This window comes from Ornithodoros turicata, chromosome 2, assembly GCF_037126465.1.
Source record: "Ornithodoros turicata isolate Travis chromosome 2, ASM3712646v1, whole genome shotgun sequence".
Classification (NCBI taxonomy): domain Eukaryota; kingdom Metazoa; phylum Arthropoda; class Arachnida; order Ixodida; family Argasidae; genus Ornithodoros; species Ornithodoros turicata.
In genome coordinates this window covers 65,620,738-65,647,335 of record NC_088202.1, presented here as the reverse complement: position 1 = coordinate 65,647,335, position 26,598 = coordinate 65,620,738, and the positions used below count along the sequence as shown (strand labels likewise).

Here is a 26,598-nt window from a genome sequence, read left to right as displayed (position 1 = left end):
GCGCCCTGCTTCAGAAGTTACATTTATTTCACGAAACTCATTTGAATTTTTATTTAAATAATGAGCGCCGCCCACTTCTTCACACGGCGCGCAGGTTGTAGGCGGTATCGGAAAAAAAAAAGTTCTTCGATTGGTGCATCGGTTGGCGAATTATTTACCCCGGGGATTTAACTGAGACACGCGGTATATGGTCCAGTGAATCGGGGGTTGACGGGACACAATGAAGGAAAGCGCCATCATAAGTATGGAACGTAGACGTCCCATTTTCATTGATCACTTCACAGTGAGGTAATACTATGAAGGCGTCATCTGACCGTGATCAACGCTGTGTCCGAGTGGTAGCCGCGAAAGACTTGAGTGTGGCACTAACGTTGAACTAAAGTTGAACCTCCGTCCGTTTGTGCACTACGTCGTGCCTTCCTGATCCCAGGGGAAGGGGAAGGGGTGTTGGTCAAAACACGAGCTTGAAAGCGCCTTGTAGCTGCCCTCTTCCGGGGACATAAAGAATGCGATGCAGCATGCGGTCCCTCGCAGTTTGCACATTTCGGTTGGCGCCGCGCTGTACATTCCTTGAGCGTGTGCGGCTGAGAGCAGAACTTGCACCGTAGTGGCCATCGACAGCTTCAAGCAAGGTGACCGAACCTCTGGCAGTGATAGCATTGCACTGGACCTTCCACATACTCATGCACCTTATGCGTTGAGAAGCCAAACTTAACTTCCTCAGGTATCCTTCTGTTGGACTTTAGTAGACAAAGGTCAATATGACATTTCGAAGGGGGATGTACTGGTCCGACCCATCTTCATGAGAGACATGCCGCACTTGACGCCGAGCGGCTATGACGCCATCCTCTCCCAAATACGAGGTGAGTTCCTCGTCGGTATACTCCAGTGGGACGTCATAGATTTTCCCCATGTTATTAACGTATGAGGAGGGGATGGTGACAGTAACTGCCACCCCAGCCACTTCACTAAGGGTCATCAGATTAGACACTGCCCCTTTCGTCTGGACGAAGATGCACATGGAGCCATCAGCGTTGACACGATGACGGAGAATTGATTCCTGGGCCGCAGAGCGAATAGTCTTCGCTACCACGTTGGGATTGACTTTCCAAAACGACTTTCCAGGGTCAACTGGCTTGAACAATACAGGGATGCCTTGAGGCCTATTTTTCTTGTAAGTCACCAGCGTGAAAGGGTCCCCCATATCTTGGTCCAGTGATTCATCAGAATTCATTGGATCACTGGTCTGACTTACGTCATACACTTCTGTGCCTGATGTTCGGTCCTCGGCCAGAGAAGGCTGTTGACGCGACAGAAGTGTCCGTTCGCAAGGGGCGGAGTTCGACCGGTTTCTCCGTACCGGGGAGCGACTACGGCCTCGGGGAACCGCGTCGTGCGTTCCGGGGAGACCGGAACGACCACCATCACCATTCTTGGCCATCGGCCTGAAGGTGAGGGGTTATTTCGGGTTTAAGACAGCTAGGTTACCTTAGGGCTAACGAAGAGCAGAACAATCCACGCCCGTGCTGCACAGGTGCGTCACGAGCTTTTTTGTAAGAGCTACTTGTGTAAGAAACTGCAGAAAAATAGCACCAGTTTTGCTTTTGTTCGCCTATTTATAAAGTGCTAGTGAAAGCTTAATTTTGAACACCCTGTATACTATACACACAATGGAAATTGATGTTCTGAGGCTGAAACAGAGAAGAAAGGACAACACATAAGCCTCAATTGGTCAATCAAGAATATGTGGGTTCGAGTCCTGCAACTGGCTAACCTTTTCAGTGACTTCCTTCTTTCAATGTATACACAGTCTATGCTGGACTTCAACGCCAGTCCCTAGGACTTTCCGAGACCGCAGAAGTTTCACCGTTCCAGCATCGTATCGAAAAATGATTGGCACTGACCAACCCAGTTTGAACCCTATTAAAATGTCGCGTGACTTCATTTATTCACTCCCACACATCGCATAGAAAAATTTGCACGCTACAACGCAGCATTAGTTATACAGTCACCGTCACCGGTACAACTCCAGTTGATCATCCTCAGTTGTGCATTCATGCGCTGCGCTTCGACAGGTCCTGTGTTACACTTCCTGTCACGACGTAACGACAATGCACGGACATCTTCGTATGCAAAAAGATTCCTAAATTACTTGCACAATCGGTTAGGCTATACGCTCATCACCCTCCCCGGTTTCACCTCGTAACGCTTCATCGGGTGAACAAGGCGCCATTGTTTTCGCACCGGTTGGGCTTCTCGATGTTCCTCGGGCGAACGGCCATCCTATTCAGCGATACAAGTTTCCGGCCGATCTTGCTCGTTCCACTTTCTGCTCAGCAGGTTGGCAGAAGACAATGACGCATTTTCGCGTTCGAGTCCTCATGCGCTACAGTTGAGTACATGCCGGTTAGTACAGATTAGCATAGCGAAGTGGGAAGAGAGATTTGGGATCACAGCTCGGCTTCCTGCCTAATCTGAAACATTGATCCTGTGTCATGTGCCAGTGAATGTAACGTTAACATCCAGTGTGATAGTCGATAAGTAGTGCCGTAATATATCTTAGCCGATATGGCGATATGCTGCTCGGGGGAATCTTCGGCAGACTTCATAGATAATTTGCCGACATCGTGCGTCTGAGGTAAACACCTGGACAGCACATCTTTTGAGAGTGCGAAAATCTTGATCTGCCATTCAGCGCCGCAGCCAACTGTCATTGAATAACATCCATAGATGCCTTACCGAAGTTGGGACGGATCTTTTGCCAGGAAAATTCACCCAGCTCCCATCCGCACGCGAAGCCATGGCGAATTTCCCTTTGTGGGTCGGTACCAAGAAGCTTGAACTTGTATTTTTGCATCGATTTCTGGTCATGGTCATCAGCCCCGAAAAACAGAATTTGCTGTCGTTCTTCTCCTTATCGTTGCTTTAACGGCTACGGCTACGGCTTTCAGAGCGGGCCTTCTTGTATCCTGCCTGAAAGGGGTCTCAATGGTTACAACCATACTCTTCGCCCTTTTCTCTTTTGCTTTTCTTCTAACAAATATATCACCACCACATACCCTTCAGGTCAACACATCGCCTCATGCATGCGCCCAAACCCAAGTCATTGCACTTTATACCCTTTCCCAGGAGGGATGTGGTTGTCCAGAATATCTCAGACGCTAAAGTATACGTCTGAGACAAGAGAGAATATTTCTACCGACCTCCGTGTCACGCACAGAGAAGTGTATTCTTCTATAGAAGTTATCGAAAAAAGTGTTCGTTAGATTACTAAATACTGACATATGAAAGTATTTGCAAGATGCCAAGCTACTCGCAAAAGTATTTAATATACTTAACTTAAATCCTCTACTCAAGTTACTGCACGAATCTGGCTTTAGACACGCCGTCTTCCGCGGGAGATATTAAGTACATTGAGCTTAGCTTTCGGCGCACGTTAGATAACTCACAGGTGGGCAAAATTGAACCACAGACCGGCCACTGTGGTGTCGCTCATGATCATAGTTGTCCTGCGACGTAAATCCACGAATTATTAGAGAGACAACTCATGACCTGCGCCTGAGTGCACACAACCGTCGTCACCAACTTAGGGAAATTAAATAACGCTCTGAAAGCGACCTTTACCGGGCGACGAAGACAGACGACACGGTCGACTCGCACTGGTTTCTTAACGAGTGATGCAACATCGCAGAAGGATGTACTCTGGCAGAAGAAAAATTATTCGCTTCTGCAGCGGTATGCACGGATGGCTCTTCCAGAAATGGCATGTGTCGCATGGGCATCTGTAATTCTATCCGAGGGCCGGTAGTGCAAGGATGACACCTTTCATAGCAAACCTCATCAACAAGCGCAGATCTTTATGCCATTCTTTTCTTTCTAAAATACATAGTAGAACTTATACCCCATGTATGAACAACGTTTACAGACGTGACGGAACCCGCTCACCAACAACACAGCTCACTGGACACTCTGGGCTACTTCCTGGACGCTGTAGGAGTTCGGTCTCCACTGTGGGGCTCCTCATTATATCCTCATTATATACAACGGGAAGTGGGGTAAAGTATCGTCTGCCGCGATGAAACACTCATATAATCATTATTAAATTAAAGCACCGTTGTTGTTGTTATACAGTGCGGTGCGCTGACAGAACTTGCATTGGCGTCGCTGAGGACTACAAATTACAAAATGTCATCCTAAATGACGTAAGGAAGAGCGCTCGTTTTCGGATGTAGTGAAAGAAATTAACATGTTTCGAGTAAATTTTCTGACACCCACATTGAGGAGAAAGAAAGGAAACCCATGTGGTGCAACAAACGGGACAAATAGGTTCCGATACCGGCCAACGAAGAGGACCGACCGATACCAATATAAGGAAATATCGCGTATGCTGGAAGGCAGCCCTCTCACGGGCTCGCCACGGTGCTTCGAAGCAGAAGCAGGCCACTAACCGGCATAATGATGCCCATTGCAAGGGCAACAAAAACTGGCAGGAAACTTGAAACCAAAATATTTTCGACGTCTGACATTAAGAGAATATGTGCTGAGTAGTTTCGACTTGTCAGCAAGAGAAACACGTGGAGTAGTGGTCACATCCCATCCACGGAGCCGGTCAAGGTAAGGCTTGCCAATAAGGTCATGACACGAAGTGGGAAGATCGCTGAACATCGAGTCTCGAAAGGGTGAACGCAGAGCAGATGCAAAAATTGGATGCGAACCCCATCATTTACCACGAGAAAGACGTTACGAGATGCGTACGGCAGGCACGTCCAAAACGTCTCGCGAAGAGACTGGATCTGACAATTTTTTTTTGTGTGTGTGTATTGTTAGCTTGTGAGACGTGCCACTTCCTTGATTTCTTTTGTATTGCCATAAAAGTGCAAGTGCAGTACCCATGTGGTTAAAGTTTAGCTCACTGACTATAATTTTTACTCGTGTCTCACAAAATATTTTCTGGACCTCCTTATTGAGTGACAGTGTATGATGTGATAGCATGAGGCTTGTGCGCACGCACCCGTGACGACCGTCGAGTTTGAAAAGGACGGCCTGAAAACAAAACAGTTATGTGGTGTTGGTGTGAAAGAGCTCGCCCTTGTTGGCGACACAAAACGAAACCAAACAACAATTGGAGAAATAAACTAGAAATATATATTATTACGCAATCATCGAGCAAAGAACTGCTACAGCATGTTCAAAGTCGTCTTGTATTCATGTCACGAAGACAACTTCGTCTCCTCAAGTTACTCTATCGCTCCGCACGAACTGGCATGGTTGTTCAATGCTTCCTTGCTTTTTCCTCCGTGTGGACTGCGCTCTGTACGTCGTTACCTATTTTGTAGCGTCTCATCTTGAACTAGATTCACGTGGAACGCACAAATAACCTACACTGAGGCGGGGAACCAGTTGGAGAAATGCTTCAGTGGACCGTGTCGCTCCATCGTTACCTAGTTGTCCCTGAAAAGATGATCCTTTGAGCGGGGGCCGGTGGCCGTTGGAAACGCCTTCGTCACCATAATTGATACTTGTGTGACAATCAAGTTATGGGTCGCACTTATAACGTTAGGTAACAATGTCAGTATTAGCAATACACGTTTTGTGTATAAGAGCGGCCTTGAAATGGCGTTCGGGGTGAACAAAGGGCTGTGGCAGAAGGTTACGGTAGCACAGTCATCGGATGGAGCCTTTCTCTCCTGGAAGACAGAAAGAAAACTGTTCTACGTGCGAAGAAGCCGCTTCTCTGACAATATCTGTGAAAGAACACTCTGCTTTTTTTTTTGCTACAGAATACACTATGCGAAGAAACAGAAGAAGATACGAAAAGCAGCTCTTTGTTTTAGAGACAACGGAACTTCAAATACACTGCTTAAGATAATTAAAGGAATATTTAAGCGTCACAGCAAACTCGAAGTAATTTAAACTCCAGGGACATCAATCGGTCCATTTAGGAATCATAAGCTACTGGGGGTTGACATCATCTACTTTGGTGCAAATAAAAGTGACAAACAGGTACACTCGAGGGACAACGTCAAAAGGAAACGGTTTTCCTGGGAGCGGCCACGGACAACTATTCTCTCTTTATCCTTCATGGCTGATATCTACTTTCGCGTTTTTTTTCTTTTGTTCTCGTCACTGCTGGTCGCATGAGGCGACACCCACAGCCCATTCAAGCTGTACAGGTAGTCCAGCTCCTTCAGGATGGCACTTCCATATATGCTGTCGCAGGCAGGTTCCATGTGCCTCTCAGCACAATCTCAAGAGCATCGAACAGATACCGGACAACGGGCCGTTAAGCGAGAGCCGAACAAAGCAATAAAAGAGCATCGATCCAGCAGCAGCAAAGGCACCTGCTCCCTTGTGCGAGGACGAACAGGAGGAACACTGCCTCAGCCCTACAAAAGTGACCACCGGCGTATGCCACTCGTGTGCATGTTTCTCAACAAACTATCAGGAACAGGGTGTCATAAGGACAGCACCCCTGCAGTGAGACCAGTGCCCACGGCCCAGCACCGTGCGGCTCGATTAGCAGTTGGCCATAGAATACCAGGATTGGCAGGTCCGACTCGGTCGTTCTCCCGAATGAGACAAGGTTCACACTGAGCACATGCGACACATCGGAAGGAGTGTGGTGTGGAGATGCGTGATGGACGGTATGCTACCTGCAACATCAGCCAGCATGACCGGTTTGGCTGTGAGTCAGCGATGGTATCGGGAAGCATATCCTTGGTGGGTTGCACACGCTAACACGTGCTAACCGACGGTACCATGATTTCCGCTAGCACCGAGATGAAATCTTCCGAGTTGTTGTGAGATCTTACGTTGGTGCAGTGGATCTTGGGTACTTCCTGATGTGGCCTGATTGTGTAGGCAGTTCATGGATTTCGAATGCGTTGATGCCATTGACGGGCCCTTACGTTCCCCAGACCTGAATCTAATTGAGAAACTCTGCGACATTATGAATAAGTGCATCCGACGCCGCCAAGCAGCTCCACTGACTCGTCTGGAAGGAGGTCCTCCAGAACACCGTTCGCATCTCATCAGAGGCATTCCCAGGCACTGTCGGGAGTGCTCGTGGGGACCATACTCACTAAGGAATCCCATCGTGGGTTGCTGCGATAAAATTCACGCAGATCAGATCCACCTGTGATCTAAATTTCGTATTTTGATATTCGGGGTGATCTGGAAGCGAACACTCGATTGTCGGATGATTTTGGCTTCCATTGACCATCAACACGCGATTTTGTTCTACACGAATTACACAATGCACATCAATAAAGATGCTCAACTTGAATTTTTCCTTCATCGAGATCCAACTTTAGCAGTGCAACTTATTTTATCTGGTTCGTGTTGCCGATATGTATTATGATTATAGCGACATATTAAGTAAGCGTACGGTCGGGCTTACGAGACATGAATGCCGATCAACTGCATTGGCATATCTAGAAAAGTACGTTACGAACTTCCCAGGTCACTCTTATAGCGAACTGAGGTGGTCGCTGTAGTGCAGAAAAAGGTTGCACTGGCTCGAATGTGCATGTCACACGGCCGCTTCAATCCAACGTGGCCGCGTTTCATTAATCCTTCCGTTCGCTCTTCGTTCGTTTCTAGGATGAACCCACACTGGCACACTACACTGCGCTGCACGAATACGACCAGCTGAAACAGAAAAGAGAGACAAAAATACGATAACGGAAGAACGAAAAATAAGGGCTAAACCGAAGACCTGGAACTGACCCGTTCACGCTTCCGTGTGTGACAAGACTCACGCACGACTTATTCGGTCTTGTGCACGGTTCATTGCGCGTGATCGGTGAACCTGCGAACTCTTGCTCCAACGCTTTTACATAATGAGGAGCACGATGAAACTAATTGCCATGCCACGCTGTTCCTTGATCGCGACCTTCGATACAAGTGTTTGTTCCAGACTGGTCCTGCTTAACGCAACTGTATAGGCCATACTTGAAGCTATACAGCACTGTCGATGACCTTCCTGCGTCGTTCCAACTCTCGTGACTCGAACCTGCCGCGGTTTGCCTGCGGAACGGTTTTTATTTTTGCATTCCGCGTGAGAACCACGTAGCAACTGCGGCTCTGAACGGCGTACAGACGTGGGCACATTTAGAGAGGACAGCAGGAAAGAGTGGCGGGCTGAGGGGTTAGTATGCGTCCTGTGCCGACTTCAGAGGAAACTGTGCCGACGTCCGTCTGCCGGAAATCCAAGGGAAAAGCAGAGACAGCACTGCCGGGGGTGGGATTCGATGCCGCCACCTCCCTGTCTTCAGCATGACCTGGAAACTACCATCGACGAGCTAATGCTATGTCCCCTCAGCTAAGCCGCTGGTCCTCTGAGATCAAGCGTATCTCCTGAACGAAGGAGCTTTTTGTGATTACTGCTACTTCGGCAACACAATAAAGTCACGTTGATGCGATACATAAACTGTTGTCATACGTGAGCAGATAATCCTGACGCATTTCTGCGACTGCCACTACGAGACCACGCTACAGAGTGAACCAGTGTCGCTGAAGACAAGGGCAGTTGAACTCCGTATCTGCGTAGTCTGACCTTGTCTTCACCGCGTTCGTCAAAGACACCGTAAAGCAAAAAGCTGGCAACTCACATGTTTACTGTCAAAATTGCGATAAAATCGGTCGAGGCGACGCCTGGTGTGAGGAAGCCATCATATTAGCTTGGAGCACGGCGCTCATACGTGTGTCCCGTGTGTTTTTGATGTGCTTTTGGTAGCCACGCGGCGCGCCGCAAACGTGGCCTCGTTAGACCCAGTGTTATGCGTATGCGATGTAATTTTCCTGCCGCACTTGACGGGCAACGCGAAGTTGGTGTCTACTTTGACACACTGTTGCCCGCAATTTTCAAGTTTGATCGTCTACGAAACTAAGTGTGTGATTCGGACGAAAATTGCGACCTGGAAGCATACGCTGCTGAATGATCCTATTTCATGAGATTGCTCCTCAATGCATTACTTCACAGTACCTTTAAATATGACTAAGAAACCGCTAGGGTTCCAAGCGCAAACCTGCTTCGTAAATGGTCCATGTGTAACAACTACTAGAAATTGGATCGATCCGGTTAAAGGTGAACGGCATGCCGATCGGGTTTTCCTCTTCAACTTTCGCTCGAGGAGCGCACCAGTTATGAGCACCTTCTCTGGCTCATCGAAGAGCGATTAAGGTCATGGTTGCGGGCGATGCTAGTGACGCGAGGCGTCCTAGAGAAGAAGACCTATTACGTCGCGTCACTTTAAAAAGTGAAGTCAACATTCGGAAATGGAATACGATTCAAGTTGAGAGTGTCTGTTTTGTAGGGCAGGTCATATATTCGAAAGCGATGTCCAGTTATGATGAATAGTAATCGTTCTGAGGCTGGAACGTACAAACAGACAGACATATCACAATCCTCAAGTTGCCTGGGACATGAACAGTCGAAGTATGGTATAGTCATCGAAAGCTATGAGACGTTCACAATCATGCTATGAAACCGATATGATCCTGGTGCGCTCTTAGATTCCTTACGAATGTTGTTTACACACTCGTATTGGCGAAACGTATGGGGCAATGCGCCGCGCTTGTTTCCTGCATTGAGCTGTTTTCTGTACTGATATTGCGGTGTGCCTCCTCTAGATCAGGTTTTCAGCCAAACAATACAAATCGTCACCTTCATCGTTGTGTCCTATTGTTTGTGGGTCTGTGTGAACGCTTTCCTAATCTCCTCCCTCCCTTCTTACTACTCTCTTTATCTCTACGTTTCTAATTTATCATTTCTTTTAATTTTTGACCCTCTCTATCCTTACTCTTCTACTCCTCCTTCTCCACTTCCTCTTTCACAAAGGAGTCAAGCTTACCGCCTTGTCTGAGCAGGCAGACCTCACTCCTCTTCCTTTGAACATTGCACCATCACCAACACCACCAACACCACGTAAATGCACAATGTTTCCGCTACTGATCCTGAGTGTATGACTTGTGTAGCAGCAAGGAAGCAGTAGGTTGGTTGTTTGGTATTTGTGTAGCAGTAGAATTTGCGTGTTGCCGATCTCAAAGCTGTCATTTGGGACGGCCAGCTATTTGGAATTGCTGGCGGTCCCAATGACACACTTACGCTGAGGTTTCACTGCACGATGAAGAATCATCAGGCAGAAGGAAACAATAGTGACTTGGCCTCAGGCTCCCTCTAATGGAACTTCACTTGAGAGCAATATTTGTCTTAGCGCCGTTATGTTGTACCTTCTCACATCCATTTCCTGTGCACTATTTCTATTTGATCTTCAATACGTTCGCCCACCATTTCTACAGAGCTATGTAAATTGTCCAGACAACGTAATTACGTTACTCATACTGAAAGGGAAATATAATTACACGTAATTAAAATAGTTACCCTCGAGTTACGTCATGATATGTGCATTTAAAGGGGTCAGCCATAACCAGGGGCGTAGCGAGGACCCCCCCCCCCCCCCGCTGAAATGTAGGCCACCTCGTATGTTTGGCGCAATTTCTTCACGACGTCTCACGTTGATTCGCTGAAGCGCTCCAGGACTGTGATCATCACTGGCTCGTGATCACCGTTTCGCCTCGTAAGTGGGGGAGCAGAGATAGATAGATATTTTTTGTGCACCCCCCTCCCTCATAGAGATCAGAGCCCACTTTTCGGGGATAAAAATTCACGGTAACGCGCACGTTATTTTATATAATTTCGGACATTGACATTCAGTGATTCCCAGAGTTTCTCTTCGTGTTTTTCTTCGCTTAGTTTTTTTAGGTCGATCGCGTCTTGACATCTAAGAAGTAATGATATCGTCGGCACGTCTTCAGTACCAGGAGTATCAGGGCTATCTTTATTTTTGTTTTCTTTCCGTTACTACGTGTCAGTTAACTACATATAGGCCTCTCATTCGGACGCCCTATGGCGTACACTTTAAGTTAGGTTAGGTTAGGTACAGTGAAAAAAAAAAAAAAAGAGAAAAAAAGGAAAGAAAATATATATTGGTTCCTTCAACCGGGCAGCCACCTACTCCAAATCACTTATGACTTTGCGTAAATATAAGAAAGGACAAATTAAATATTAAAATGCGGAAAGAACCGCGGTGTCCATTAGGTATTTCACTTATACACTTAGCATACTTCTTGGTTCGGAACATTTCGTGCCCGTTGTGCACTAGCCGACGGGTTACATTTCACGAATGTCCTCTGCAGCTTTAAATTCTGACCTTGGTAGCTAGCACGGCCTGTTGCGCGTAAACTCATCGATGCCATTTGTTATGCGCATTCAAATGTGTGTCTGTTTGGAGACCAAGATCTGCGGGTGTTACACGATAAACGCTTCGAGGAGACCCACGCAGAAATACGAGTTCAACGTTAAATTTAGACCATACCGTAGGAGGATCGAGGACAACATGTCAAGCGTGCCAAACGCGCCAACGCCTTGATTCATTGATTTGACTGAAAATGTTTGACTTGGGGGAAGTACGAGGTTTGCCCTCTATTCGTACGCATAACTGACGCCAACCAGCTACGGCATGCGAATGTTTGTACGTGCCAAAGGCCTCCCTTACCTCTGTTTGTTGCAGAAACTGCGCTTTAGTGTTTGCAATATTCCTTGTTTTCGGCAAAGCCGACAAGAAAGGTCCGTCCACGAGATCCCTCCAGAGTGGATCCGACTACCTCCTCTTGTGCACTTGAAACCGCCAGATTAATGCTTATTGTGTATTCAAAAAGCAGAAAAGACAGAGTCATACTGGCACAACAACAACATGCTGACTATGAGATGGGCTGTTTCACCGCGGCGGTGCGGTACCCTACCCCATTGCACGTGGAACATTATGTGAAGATGATGAGGGAAGGATGAAAACACGAGAACAAACTAAAGCGTCTGGAGCAACCTGTGGACGACGGGAAGTCCATGAACAGGTGAAGAACTCGACGATGGAGACAGGATCTTCATAGGGGCCAATGAGTGAAGCTAAGTTGAGTGGTCTCTTGCTGATACGAGCAAGCTCATCATGGAGTATCCGCGTTTGCGGGGGCCGTATGCACATCCCATAAGGATGTTCTGGGTGTTCGCCACGACACCGCAGGTGGAGCAGAGGCTTGTGTCACAGCATCTGATCATACATTCGAATTGTGTGGTGAAAGAAAACCTGTTGCTCCGTCAGCAGAGACCACAAGGTGAGTGACGTTGTTACTGGTGCATGGCGGCGGTTCTTTTATTGGCAACTACAGCAGTGGAAGTTGCATAAATTCCGTTGTGACCGCTGCATTGATTGCTGCTCCCAGAGTTCCTCAACATGTCTTACCGCTCTTCGCCGACGCACTTTGCAGAGCTCCATCCGTCAAGTAGTTACGAGTACAAGTAAACATTGACGGCTGTGCGCGGGCTATGGTCTCACCGAGGCAGTACGAGGGCTCTGCATGCATGCACACGACGACCCCCATCAATTCAAGCGTTTAACCTGTTCTTGAGGCTGAGAACTTCGGGTCCACGAGAAAGAGACCGACGCAGTGGAGCCCCAAGGAAACGGTGATGTGTTACTGAACGCACGACTTACCCGCTCACCCCCAGGGGAAAGCAGGACAGCCGTTTTCGAACGAAAAAGGCTTCCAGGCTACGATATTGGAGTGGCCAGTACTGTCCTCCATCGGGACTAACACCTCCGTGTTTTTCTTCTGCATAATTCTAATTTAATCTAGGTTGCGGCTCCTGTTAACTGGACACGTCCACTTCAAGGGCTTCCATGCAGGAATCCACCGAAGTGGAAGACCACTTCTTCACACGGTACTTCTTCAGGCTCAGAAAAATCCTTACCTCAGACGGCCACGTCATTCTCGCTCATTACAACGCTCGTTATAAAACGCATCACAGTGTGTTGAACGTGTCCGTAAGTGCCAGAATTCTGCGATTTATTCCTCTACAATGAAATTATGAAACACCTCCAGCACGTAGTACCCTTGGTACGGCACAGGTTCCTCCACTTCAATTTGATCTCGGTACGCTCATACCCTGGTGCTCCACGTGGCACACGGAACTAAGCCACGCAAAGTGGAAGGATAGAGAACATGCAGCAAAAACGAAGCCTGTCCCACCATGCACAGAAGGCACAATGGGACCATGCACAGAAGGCTGATGTTTCCTTTTGCACGACTAACACATATTTTCTGTCATTTCTACACCTGAAACTTCATTCCACTGGAGCTACCTTCCCAGTCTATTTCGTCCGTCACTGACTCTTCATTATTCAAAAGAGAGAGAAAAAATATCTGTCTATGTTTATATGTTATATCTAAATATGTTTATTCAAAAAGTCTCTTGTCTGATCACATTCACGTACTATTGTGATTGTCTAGTGGCATTGCTAGTGTCATTTTCACTTTTGCTTTTATATTCTGTCCTCGTGTTCGTGTATATTTTGTACCTGTTGTTACTGCCCCTCCGCTCCCTAATGCTAATAAGACCTGAGGGTATCACAAATAAATACATCGACGTGTACGGACAAGGACGTATTCACAGTCTGTCCCAATCGTATCGCCCATTATACTCGGTCCATGGACTCAATTGTCTGGTACGTTATGCACCTGACCCAGCTAAGAGTTGTCTGGCGCCACAGCGCAATCGAAGTATTGTTCATTAGAATACCACGCGTTAGATATTCACGGAACAGCTGATGCAGTCTATAGATATCATCGTCCTTAAATCTTTTGTCCTAGTCATATATCGATGCTGGCTTATGACGGCCATGCCCATGCACCTTATCTGTGCTAACGTCCTCGAAACTGAAATATATGCGAATAAAATACGACAAACCTCATTACATAACATTCAAAGGGACGCCCTGATTGGTTGAGTGATATTCACGATGGCAAAACGTTACGGCGTACAGGAAGGACGACAGAGGTTTCAAAAACTGCAAGTCAAACGCAGCCCCTTACGCAAAATTTACCCCGGGCAGAACTACCATTATTAGTAACATTTCGTCAGATCAGCAGCGATCCAACATACTTCTGACCTCTTTCCCATCGAATCTAAGACGGATACGATATGCCACGCTCGTAGAAAATACAATATGTGTCACTTTGTGAGCGGAATTTCCCTTGTTCCTGGGACAACACTCCGTAAACAAAGGACACTTGGGCCTCAGAAGAGAAGCGGACCTAATGACATCAATGCACGAGACACAACAGGGAGCCTGCATAAACTTTGCGTGCTGATGATATCTAGGGGACAGCGCGTGCCGGTTGTACAAAGATCTGTGGGTGTTTTTTTTCCTCCTAAAGAAACGACCCCAATAAGAAGCTTGGACGCGTATACTTGAATTATGTGCCACACACATAATCGTTGGTCACATTGCTGGTCACACGTAATTTCTGGTCACATCATGGGAAACAAAAGGAGGGTAGACTACCATATGAGTCCCACATTGCCGACTACCTACAAATCCGGACTACCTTCTTCGCGAGTTTGACGGCGTTTTTATATTTTGTCTTTAAACACCAGTTTTGTGAAGCGAAGCATTACGAAGTCATCAGTTTGGAACCCTGTTAGTTGGCTTACAGATGAATAGATGAATGTTTAACCCAGGATTACGTTAATTGACAGTTTATTATTGTGGTAGCTTCCATAGCACTTTCTGCTTTATGCAGTATAGGGTTTAGGCAGGCCCTACAAAATTTAGTTGCATCCTATAGAATTCTACAGATCAGCAGACCATAACGTTGAAAATGAGTTCGTTTGATAATATTTCATATGAGCTGCTGAACATGATTTCTCGTATCGTCTGCAACTTTACTAAGTTTCAGAATTGAAGGTCACCACGTTCAACTCACGTAGCACGTTCGGTGCATGATTTCATCCTGCAACCAGACAAGCGCATTTTCACAAGCGTTTCAAATCAACACAGCACGCAAGGAAGACAAAACTTTGAGGCCCTAGCGAACATATGGAATGGCGCCATGTGGAGTCCGAACTTAGCTATATCGATACCCGCAATAATAACACGTCCTTATGTGCCACATCATTCTTTCATATAGTGTTATGACATTGTTACCGATGATTTCACACTGAGTAGCTTGGGCACAGATGGTCTCAAAACGCGTACACATATTCATTTTGCATCGTCAGCGGCGTCATAACGCGCGCTTCACGCACGCGCTTCTAAGATCCCAATAGATATGTACTTGCTCGATGTCCAGGTGTTTTCCCAAGAGTTCCCTTATTTTGGACATCGCCGTTACAGACACGGCGCTAATGAAACTAATTGATGTTGGCGTAAAGGCTACAACTGAAGATAGGTGATAATTGTCTTTGGATATTCGGAACAGCCATATTACGGCAGTGGTCTTACGTAACGTGCTATAGGCCCCGGATCACGTGTGAGAGGACACGTTGTAGACGTGAAATTTGCATAAATGCGACAAAAAAGGGCAAGGCCGGAATGACACAACAACGGCCACTGTATATACATATACTATAGTTTCTTTTTTCATGTCATATTTTACACTGATTTTTACGGTAATCTAACGAAGACAGTTGCTGAATGCCAAATACATATGAATTTCAAATATCTTCACTGGAGTTTCCGCATCACTATAACGACGAAAAACGTGTTTAGATTAGCAGTGTTGTACATGCACTTCCGTTTCTCGTTTGCAGGCGAAATCAAACGAAGCGTTGACGTAAAAAATGTCGCTTTCGTAGCTGTAGAAAAGTAAAGGCTTTAAGTAACTTTCTCCGTCACTAAAAAGTATTGTTTTCTAAATTTCACCCAAGAGGAGAGAAGAAAAAAATCGCTACTTTCACTAATCCTCCACCATCTCCCTCCAAACTTATACTGCAATATAGACTGCGGTATACATAAAAAATATAGCACGTTACGAAAGCGCCCAAACAATCCCGACGCCATATACACTATATTTGCTCTGCTCTACGTTCGATCACCTTTGGGGCCGTATTAAATGTGGGTCGTATCAAATCAGCCCTCGTCATCGAGGCAGCTCAGGGCCAGTTATGCAAGGGACCCATAAATGTGCCTACGCACATCATTCGACGTACAGCAGACCTATTGTCCGGTGGTCGTTCAGGCGTTGCTTATATAGAGGCGCGTTCCGTAAGGTCGTTCTGCCCTACCCTGGAGACCTCGACCGAATTGGCCGAATCCCGCTCCGAAACAAAGCCCACACAGAGAGCTAAAGGAAAAGTGACGTCCCCTCCCACGCTTTCTCCTTTTATACTTTTTTACATAATAACGTTCTTCATTGTTTTCTGAAAATTCATTGGTCACCGTCCATTACACTATGGCCCAGTGACATTGTTAACTGCCTGTCTGGCTTTGGGCCTGATTTGAACGGGTAGGAGACTAGCAGCACAGTAGCCACTTCAAGAACGAATTGCACTCGAAGAAATGCTCTTAACCTTTCGGATTAAACTCCCGGACACATAAACTGGAGGGTAGACAGTCGGGTCAGTTCGACGTGTAACTGTAGCTGTCTACTGATACACAATGATGACATTCGCAAAAATGTTACTGCGCTACTTTTCACTACAAGACGCAGATAGCAACTGTAGTGCGTCTCAGGAAGGAAGACGATGCTTGTATTGCTCGTATAATTCAGTTGAGTGATAAGCTGTTGTGTGAGACACATTGTAGGTACACACGTGGATGCTATGTAAGAATTCATAAAACACAGAATCTCTCCACCGAATATCATAAAATGGAAAAACCAGACGTTGGTCGAATCATGACTCGATGAACTAATGCATCTGTTCACTGTCGGTATATAGCACTCCCCACAACGCAATCGAAAATCAAAACGCTGAGAGCAGCGTTCCCGAGCTAAGTCGGCAAGGCAATTCTGATAAACCCTGAGCTTATTAAGCTTTTTAATAGCAATTTCAAGGCTCTTCTCCAAATCGGATTAGCAATATATGGAAACGTGACCTGTAACCAGTTAACGTTATATCCTTGCTATGTTGGGTATGCTGAAAGACTCGCTTTTCGATGCGTGAGTGAGTGATTTATTCAATCCAATTCAATTAAAGCCAAAGACACACAAACACCGCTATAGGGGACCAATGATGACACATAACGAACTTTGTGACGACTAAAACGTAAATGCAAGCGCAATGACTATGAGAGAAGATGAAGCCGCGGCCTTTCAGAAACCTTACATAGAAACATATTGCATGCATGCAAGCGACGAATGCGTCGCATACCTTCGCCTTTTCACTTTAACCACGGGTGCATTCGCACCATTCGGCAATAAAGTGCGTGAAATCACCGTGTTAGAATTCCCGAGAAAGCCTGCACGCTACATTAAGAGCGCACAATGGGACCGGCGCAGTTGCAAATGGCAGTTACGTTGTGAGAACTCTTATTCCCAGGTAGAGAAAAACACACAGACCTGCGAGGAAAGACTCCGCGGTCAGGAATGCAGCTAGCCAGCGAGCGCCGTGTCCGTGGTCGCTTTTTTCACCTTTATACCTCCTAACGCCGTATACTCATGAATGCAATGGGAATGCAAACTCCTGTCCGGTTGTTCCTCGGCGTCTGTCGGAAGAAACTGGTTTTGTCAGAAAACGGGACTGACGAGAGATTTCACAGACGCCGACGCAAGACGCTTCCGTTGCTATTTCGTGTGGTTGGTCTTTCGGCAGGAAAAGTTGAAATATCCGCATGCTGCGCTGTAGTGACATGTCCTCGTTGTAATGCGGGAGCGTTACGTAACGAATGGGCTCACTGTGGCGAAGGTGTCTCTCACTTCTTTGACGGAAGACACGAAGAAAATCCAGAGAAGTGTGATGCTACATGATGATCCCGTTAGGTAATGACGTAATTAACTCAGTTGTCTGCTTTTACGGGGGGTGGGGGTGGGGGAGCTCACGTGACCTTACGAACTTCCATAATCGGTGAACGGACATCGATACATTGGAAGGCCTATTTGGGACGAGAACCCAGGGTCGTGAAATTGCACCTTCACCGTATACGTCAGCAAACTGTTGTTTAGCGAAGAAATCCGGTTATAGATTATGTATTAGGTATGCAAAAGTGTCACCTCGACGAATCTGCAGTAACCTGGACCCACGCTAGCTTTCCGTTGCACAGGAAAATGAAAGCATTGGGGTCGGCTCGGTGGTTTTAGATGTCGGGTAGTCCTGACCAGGGGTGTCGAACCAAATAATTTGAGGTTTCTGTTCAGGTTCAGAGATTTTGGTTTGGTCCCGGTTCATTTCCGGAGCGCATAAGTCGCGGTGGATAAATAACAAAGGATGGATACGGAGTACAGAGGTCGCACTGCTGTGTTTACAAATGGCCCCTATACGGCGGATGGCTTCTCGGCTGCCTTTGTCATACCGGACGAGTCCATATCATATGGGTTTTGCCTGTCATATCGTACTTCGTCCACCTCATCGGATCTGTATGCCGTCTTGCTGTTCCTAAATTCTGATTTGGACTACCGTCCTCGCTCGTGGGTGATATACACTGACTCAAAATCAGCCTTGCACTGTGTAGGAAGCATGGGCATCGGCCGCATCCGCGGCTCTTGATTGCGGTGGTAGTGAGTATCCTCTCGGTGCTCCAGACTCTTGGGGAAAAGCGACACCGCGGTTGACCCTATAGTGGGTCCCCGGTCACATTAGCATTCAAGGCAGCAAGATGGCATATTTGACGGCCGCTGCGGCCCACCGTAACAACAGAGCCATGCCCATCATCCTCTCTAACGAAGATATAGACGCTCCCACTTGTCCGCGTTCGTGTCACCCTTGGCCCGCCAGCAATGATGCGATGACATCACTCAATGGCCACTCCTCAATGCAGTGGACAAGGCATTATCATTCAAGAGACCAGGTGGCTTCTCTCGCAGCTTCACGTCACTTGTGCGCCGTTTAAGACTCAACGTAGTCTTCACCCCTGTGTTCCGGGCTAGGTTGGGTTACAGTAATACTGTGCTCAACTTGCCACACCCCAGCCACCACTTTCTATCATCCAGGGCTGCGGCCGGTAGACATGTGAACGCTGGGTCCTTCGACGCCAACTTCAACTCCTGGACCACAGACGATTCAACTTGTCCAAAGTCCTTGGCCCATGGAGCATCCCTGCGCATCAGTGCCGGGCTCTTCGCTCCCTCTTTATTTGTGTTCAAGCTACTGACCTCCCCGAAGAGCCCTAAACAGATCTCCGACCTGTCATCTCTTCGCTTTTACCATTTATTCGTCGTCTCATATTAATCTCCTTGAAGTGGGGTGGCTGCCTACGACGGGGAAGCATCCCACGTCATCGTCACTCTTCCTTCAATCATTTGTTATTGTTTAAGATAATGCATGATGAATTGATCACAAGTGCGCACGCGCGCTATTGAACGCAAGGAGAAGAAGTGAGAAAACGTAAAACAATGAGTACATCTTTGATTGGAGTAGTACCCACTTTTTGTGGTGCCCAGATCGCCGCAGACCTGTACAGAAGGCACTGACCAAGTTTATAAGGAAACGAAAATAAGTTTCGTACTGCACAGTTAGAAACACGGCTTCACAGTTGGGCGTGTCTTTTCGCATTCGCATTGGTTGGAATTTCATCACAGAATATGTTTACAAATGGTCCCGTTGTGTATAATACTGACTACCGCGCAACTGGAAAGACATTATTTCTTCGCTTTCGTCCATCTCTTTTTTGTCCTCTTGCTTCTTTGTCCAAGATATCTTCTTCATCTTCTTTTAACTGGATGTTTGCTGGAGCTATGTGGTGACTTCATGTGTCGCATGCAGCTCCTTTCTTGTAGGTGGTATAGGTGATATCCACAGAAAAGTCTTTAGCATGGGTCACTCTTGAGTGAATGACACGTGACACTTTTGTTTGGGTCTCATGTTTGAGTTCAGGTTTAGAAGCGGTCTGCGATGCCGCTTTCTTTAAGAAAAACGAAGAGAGCTTTCTCCGTTTTTTTCTGCAATTTTGAGCATGGCCATTTACCTAGCAGCACGTTGCGCACAATTACGTATTTGTGTTTTCCCAAGTGATCTGGAGTAGCAGACTCTCGTAATGGGTGCCTATTTCTCCATTTTTTTCTCTTCTTAGCAACTCAACTCAACTCAACTCAACTCAACGTATTCGTCGATCATTGTTTCCGAGGACTGAATCCTGGTTCGAACCCTGCCAGAGACAAAAAGTCGCCTCTCTATCGTCCAAAGCATTTTGCTGTATACGTTATTTGGATAAAACTTTATACGCCGTGGAAAGCTACAACACACCTTAACAGACGGGCCCCTCGTGCTCCTGGATATTTTCTAACGCGTACCATATAGTGCCACGTGCAAGACAACCGTGCAGGTTGCATGGGGATGAGAAATAGGGCTTTGGAACAATGGTCAATCAAAGGTTGAGTTTTAAAACACGCCGTAGCGCATAAACCGCGCCAGGAAACAAGAGAGCGAAAAATGAGAAGGAAAATTTGTTGTCGAATCCAGGTTACATGCCGTGCTCTGCTCGAATGCACACCGTATATACGGTTTCCAAGATAGCTTCAGGGGCTGTTCCTTGTTGCCGCACTTAGAAAGCGTGATTTATGAGTTGAACTCTGCTCTTTTTCGTGACGAACTGGCAAGCTGGTTTTCTTGTTCAAAATTCGCTTTTACATGTATTACAAACTTTACTGAAGGATGGATGTGTGAAGAAAACTACCGTAATCGCCTCCCAGAAATATGGAACCGTCTACTCTATTTACGATTTATTTTATTTATTTAATTATTTTATTTATTCAATGATTTACGGTTAGACTAACGGTGGAGGTACACGTAAAGTGTGTCAGCCTAGTGTGTCGACATGCTGCACGTGCCGCAGGGTAGAATGCGGATAATTTCGAACACTTGGGGTTCCTTTGACGTGCGCCGGAAATCGCCGACGCACGGTGCTGGAAGCAATGTTTACCTCCCACACATTGCTACCGTCCTATAGGCGGGCATCGAACCCGCGGTCTTGAGCTCAGCAAGCCAACATGTTATCGATTGAGCTACCGAGACCGGCACCCTATGACTATACCCAATGAGACTTAAAGCTGAGTGCTCGCAGCAAAATGTGAACAGGTAAAGTTAAGAAAAAGGTAAAGAAGGAGTGAGACCCTTCTTTTTTCGTCTGTGAACAGAATGACAATTATCACGACGGCAAGAAACGTGAATTAAACTGCAAGGACGTTCGTTTCTATGGACGACGCTCTGTCAATCCTGAACCGTTTTCTGCTTCCACAGGAGGAGCAGTTTATTCCATGAAACTTAAAAGGAGGCGAACAGAGTGTAAAAAAAGAAAAAAAAAACCACAAAGGCTAGAAGAAAGTACAACAACCGACGGTACAGTTGGTGTTGCACAGCATACCACGGGTGTCACAGTATTGTAACCGCATGTCACGACCACTGAAATTCGCCCTAAGTATAACAGACACCGCAAGATAGAACGAAAGAAGAGGTAGACAGGAGGCAAGTCACCAAACGCCAAGTATAGTAGAGAATGTGCGGTGCAAAAATTCCCTCAAGGCCTACATGTTGTTGGAGCATGCGCCTCCCTGCTTTTTTTTTTTCATTTCAGTTCCTCTCACAAGTATTTCTTCGCACTTTCCCTTAAAGTATACGCCATTTACACTTTAAAAACTGCTGTAACTTCACCGCCCCGTATATAAGTTTTGTAGCTTCACCGCATATAGCACGCTATGCGTAAACCATTGCCCCGAATGAAAATGATAGTGTTTTCGCTTCTGATTCGAAGAGAGAAAGAGTCGCATTTTTTGTCTCAGTTATCATACATCACAACTGACACAAAAAGCCATACACCCCCTCTCTCTTCTAACCACAAGCGATGATTGGTGGCAATGTTTGGCGCACAGCGTGCTATATGCGGTGAAGTTATGTTTTTAGAGCCAGGGGTACCGAAGCGGTGGCCCGCGGGCCACATGCAGCCCGCGTGGTCACTGTCACTCAGCAAAGAAAGAAAAAAGATCGGTTCAAGCTGAACGGTTGTGACACTATCATTGGTTTCGTGCAGTTTATCTTACGTTAATTAGTGATAGAAAACTGTTGCCACTGGCCTGTAACAGCCGATTACTCTCTAAGAGGCGAGCGGGGCTGGTTGGCACATGACAACAGCGAAGACAACAAAAGTCACACAAAGACAATCAGTGAACGTCTTTCAGCCTTTAATCATGATCACCCTTTCCGTGCCCTTTAGTAATCATATGATAAAATGTTGAAAATTCGACGTTCCCCATCTGTCTCAGTGTCGCTTTCGTCGTCTTCGCTGATCCGTCTCTAAACCCGTCCATGCGTCTGATTTTTACTTGATTGATATTGCTAGTACATTTCTACCAAATTACTACTACTACCACTAATAAATTCGTGACTTTACTTCGCGAGACAACTGTGTCAACATATGTCCACGAGCAGGCCTTTTCTGTGATGAACCTCAAAAAGTTACGCTCACAACTAACAAACGAACACCTCAACGTAGTTCTAATAAAATTGCAGTTGCGCAATGACTTTCACACGATGTGGACGATGTTAAAAACAAGAGGTGCCAAGTTTCCTCGTGACAAGCAAATAAAAAGGATTGCTGACCCTGCACTCTTAGAAATGAACTTCACCGCAAAGCACGCTCCTAGCCAGCCATAATCTCGAATGATATCGTTATCTGCCCTGATTTGTTGAAAACGGTAGGCGTACGCCTTTTTTGTGACAATTATGAACAGCATAAGTGTCACAAAAAAGGCGTACGCCTCCCGTTTTTAACAAATCAGGGCAGATAACGATATCATTCGAGATAGTGGTTGGCTAGGAGCGTGCTATGAGGTGAAGTTCATTTTTAAGAGTGTGTGATTGAGCAACGCTAAGTAATACGTTTTATGTCGTTTTAAGTACTGTTATCGTCTGTATCAGAAACAGGCTTCCCCAAAGCCGTGGTATGCCGCCCGCGTAGTGCCCCCATGGCTCAATGCGGCCCACGGACACGAATGTGTTCGGCATCCCTGGCTGTAGACTCTAGACGAAGTAGAACTTATTAGATAATTGAAGAAAGGATATAAAGTGCACTACCAGGGGTCCCCCAGTCATATTATGCCCGCGGTCTTAAGACATAACTTCGCCACATACACTCTTAAAAATGAACTTCACCGCATAGCATGCTCCTAGCCAACCATCATCTCGAACGATATCGTTATCTGCCCTGATTTGTTGAAAACGGGAGGCGTACGACTTTTCTGTGACACTTATGCTGTTCATAATTGTCACAGGAAAGGCGTACGCCTCCCGTTTTCAACAAATCAGGGCAGATAACGATATCATTCGAGATGATCGTTGGCTAGGAGCGTGCTGTGCGGTGAAGTTCATTTTTGTGAGTGTACACCCCAAAAACAGAGCTTCCCCGCGCAGCACACTGCTAGCCAACCGTCATCCCAAATGACAATGTTCTCTCACTTGATTTGATGAGAACGGGGGCGTACCCCATTTTTGTGGCAATTATGAACTGCATAGTGCCACAAAAATGACGCACGCACCTGTTTTCAACAAGTCAGGGGAAAGATGGGGTAGCCAGTTTGACTTCGTCGAAACTCACATCCCCATTTTTTTCTTTATTCACATCACATCACATCACAGGGGAAAGATGAACGATGTCACTCGGGATGACGGTCGACTACGAGTGTGCTATGTGGTGAAGTCCATTTTTAAAAGTGTAGCACGCGCAAGACCAGTCATTGCAAAGAATGATATGGTTATCTCTCCTGATCTGTGGAAAGCGCGGGGCGTACGCCACTCGTTTTCAACAAATCGGGGGAGAGAACGATGTCATTCGGGATGATGATTGGCTAGGACCGTGTTATGCGGTGCCGCGCGTTGTTCGAATCCCGGTGCCGGCTGTGCTGTCTAGGGCTTTTCCTGGGTTTTCCTCAGACGTTTTCTGACATATATCGGCACAGTTCCCTTAGAAGTCGGCTCAGGACGCACATTCCCACAGTGCGTAAGTCGTGACGTGCCCACCTCTGTGAGCCCTTTCACCATCACCACCACCACCCGCGCAGTACATGAATTTAATTTTAGGTGCCACGTGAATGTTGGCATCCTGTCACCTGACGTGTGCCTAAAAGATGCAGATGATGTTAAGTCGGATATTTTTCGAATTACCCTCAAGTTTGTTTGTTTTTTGTTGTTTCCTTTGTATCAGAGAACATTTTATGCTAACGCAGTCAGTTTTGTGCTTTTGCACTTTTAATCGTCAATTGCATTTTACTTGTGGCAACAGCTTGTAGGCGAACGACTCATCGGCAGCTGAATGTTTTGTACATTTGACTCTGCTTGTGCAAAACGTGCGTAATCGTCGGAACTAGTTGTATTCCCTGCTCACCGCTGCATGTTTGGTTTGTCGGCCATTGCTGACTATAAGGTAAGACCAACAGTTGAATGGTATTTTTTACTTTCCCCTTCCGCATTCGATAGACTAGCTTCTCCCACACTTTTACCGCACCAACGTAAAAGAAGACGAACGGTGAGGTATAGAAAACTTGACAGGAGTCATCTCGCATTAACCATTATGTGTGTGATACGCAGGATATTATGACGTTTCGCTTCGCCGGTGACATCATATGAGTAATCATAATCAGTAATAATCATAAACAATAATCAGTAGTCTAATTTCGCGTACCAACGACATTTATCTCTTTCCAGCCCTGCGTGAGACCCTGCATGTAATCCACCTTCAGAGTCATTAGAAGGCCTGGCTGGCACATGTCTGGCACATATTGTGTAACCATCGTAGTCTAACAATACTGTCGTGCCAAAACCAAGTGCACTGTAATCCTCTTGATGGTTACAACCCCCCTCACCATACACACACATACACGCACACACATACACCAAAGAATAGAGAGACAGTAAAAAATTACATCACGCAACTCACCTTCACTCATCAACCGCAGAAAGACGACCTGAAGGACTAGTAGACGGCGATGACCATCTATCCAAATGACCTCATCGGGAAAAATATCACATGGCTTCTCACACGCACTCCAATAGACGCTGTTCCGTGTGTGCGAATAAATCCACGCTGTCACCGGCTGCTTATACTCCAATCGTGCCGTATGTGGACGTAGCAGAGGACGTGCGGGACACAGGAGGGAGCACCCGCAGTACAGTGCGAGACACTCGGAGGTCGGAGAAGAGCATCTGAAGTGAAGAGATCTCCACAGGCGATCCCACCGTCGGCTGCAGGGAAAGGGGCAGAGTATAGCGGGTAAGAGAGAACCGAAACCAGTTTTTGTTTCCCGGTTTAGGCTTCCCCCCGCCAAGGTCGCTCACCGCACGCTCGGTTGCTCTCGATCTGTTTCGGTGCATGCAGCCCTGTATGGGAAATGGTTGATGCCTGTCTTGACCCTACTCGGCGATTATCGGAGCTGGAGAAAGGATAACATTTGTGGTGATATAGGTTTTGTCTTTTATAATGGGTAGTGCGTGGCGTTACGTCACGAGACAACGGTGTATGTTCTCTTTGGATTTATTTCTATTTGTACATACTTCAATGTACGTCGTTGATTGCAATATTTAGAAAATTTTTGATGCCACAGACACGTGTCAGAGGTGTGTATGACTGTGCATGAGTATCAGGCGTATTTCGGTGATGTTTGGGGAAAGCGATACACGAAATGGCAGAGGTTTGTAGGAGAGAGGCACACTGTAAAAACAGGGGGGGGGGGGTATGTTTACTGAAAGAATGAAGTCAAGTTAAGTTAGTTCAAGTTAAGTTCACTTAGTTAAGTTAAGAATGTTACTCAGGCACAGGCCGGAGGTGGGAGGTGGAGGGGTAATGTCGAGACAGGCTTGCCGTTGTTGGCCACACGCGAGTGGGCATCGTCACGACTATAGCGAAAAAGAAAAAACAAACAAACAAAAGGATGAAAAGGTGACGGTGAGGTGTGTACAGGATGAATGAAACCGATGAGGGTAATGCGTTATACCTAAAACTATAGAGAGCGGGTTTTTAGGCACTAACAGATAGCGCTCTTCGCCCTATAAATCGTTCTAGGTCAACCAACTTTCAGAATCGTATCATTTTATCTTCCGATTGGAATGAAAATTGATACATAAAAGGTGCACCCCCCCCCCCCCCCCGCGCCAGACACACGTACCGTCTTTTTACATTCGTTTGTGTATTTATATTTTTTCTTGAGGTTGGCCGTCATTTGATAGCCTTCTTTGCTGATCTCTCGTTTTTTGTTCTTTTTCTTAGTGTCGATCTGTTCAATTTTTATTCTTCATCAATCGCGGCACATCTTCCGCTTTAGGCCGCACGATTGCCGCCTTCACGGAAATCACACCGAAACGTATTGTGAGGATCACGTATTTTCTATCAGATGCCCGATGTCATCTCTAATGCCTCCTTAGCCTTAGTCGGACTTTAGGGAGTTATGTTTGATGTAACCGCCGGAATATGAGTAACTTGCATGGACGTTATATAGCAAGACTCATTTTCTATGTGGGTTACTGACGCAGTTCTCCGGAAGTTGTTTCATTTATACAACTGATGACATACGCGACGTGAGCGATGCGCCATTCTTGAAGCTTGAATGGAAACGACTGGTTTC

General features: G+C 46.5%; 1 protein-coding gene across 1 annotated transcript in view; it reads right to left on the bottom strand.

Moving 5' to 3' along the window:
• Window positions 1–25,187, bottom strand: part of LOC135385514 (protein artichoke-like) — a 56,195-nt gene extending 31,008 nt beyond the window's left edge. The window contains exon 1 of the mRNA XM_064614863.1: window positions 24,918–25,187. The gene's annotated coding sequence lies outside the window, so the exon portion shown is untranslated. The remainder of the gene's footprint in view (window positions 1–24,917) is intronic.
• Between the last annotated feature and the right edge of the window lie 1,411 nt (window positions 25,188–26,598).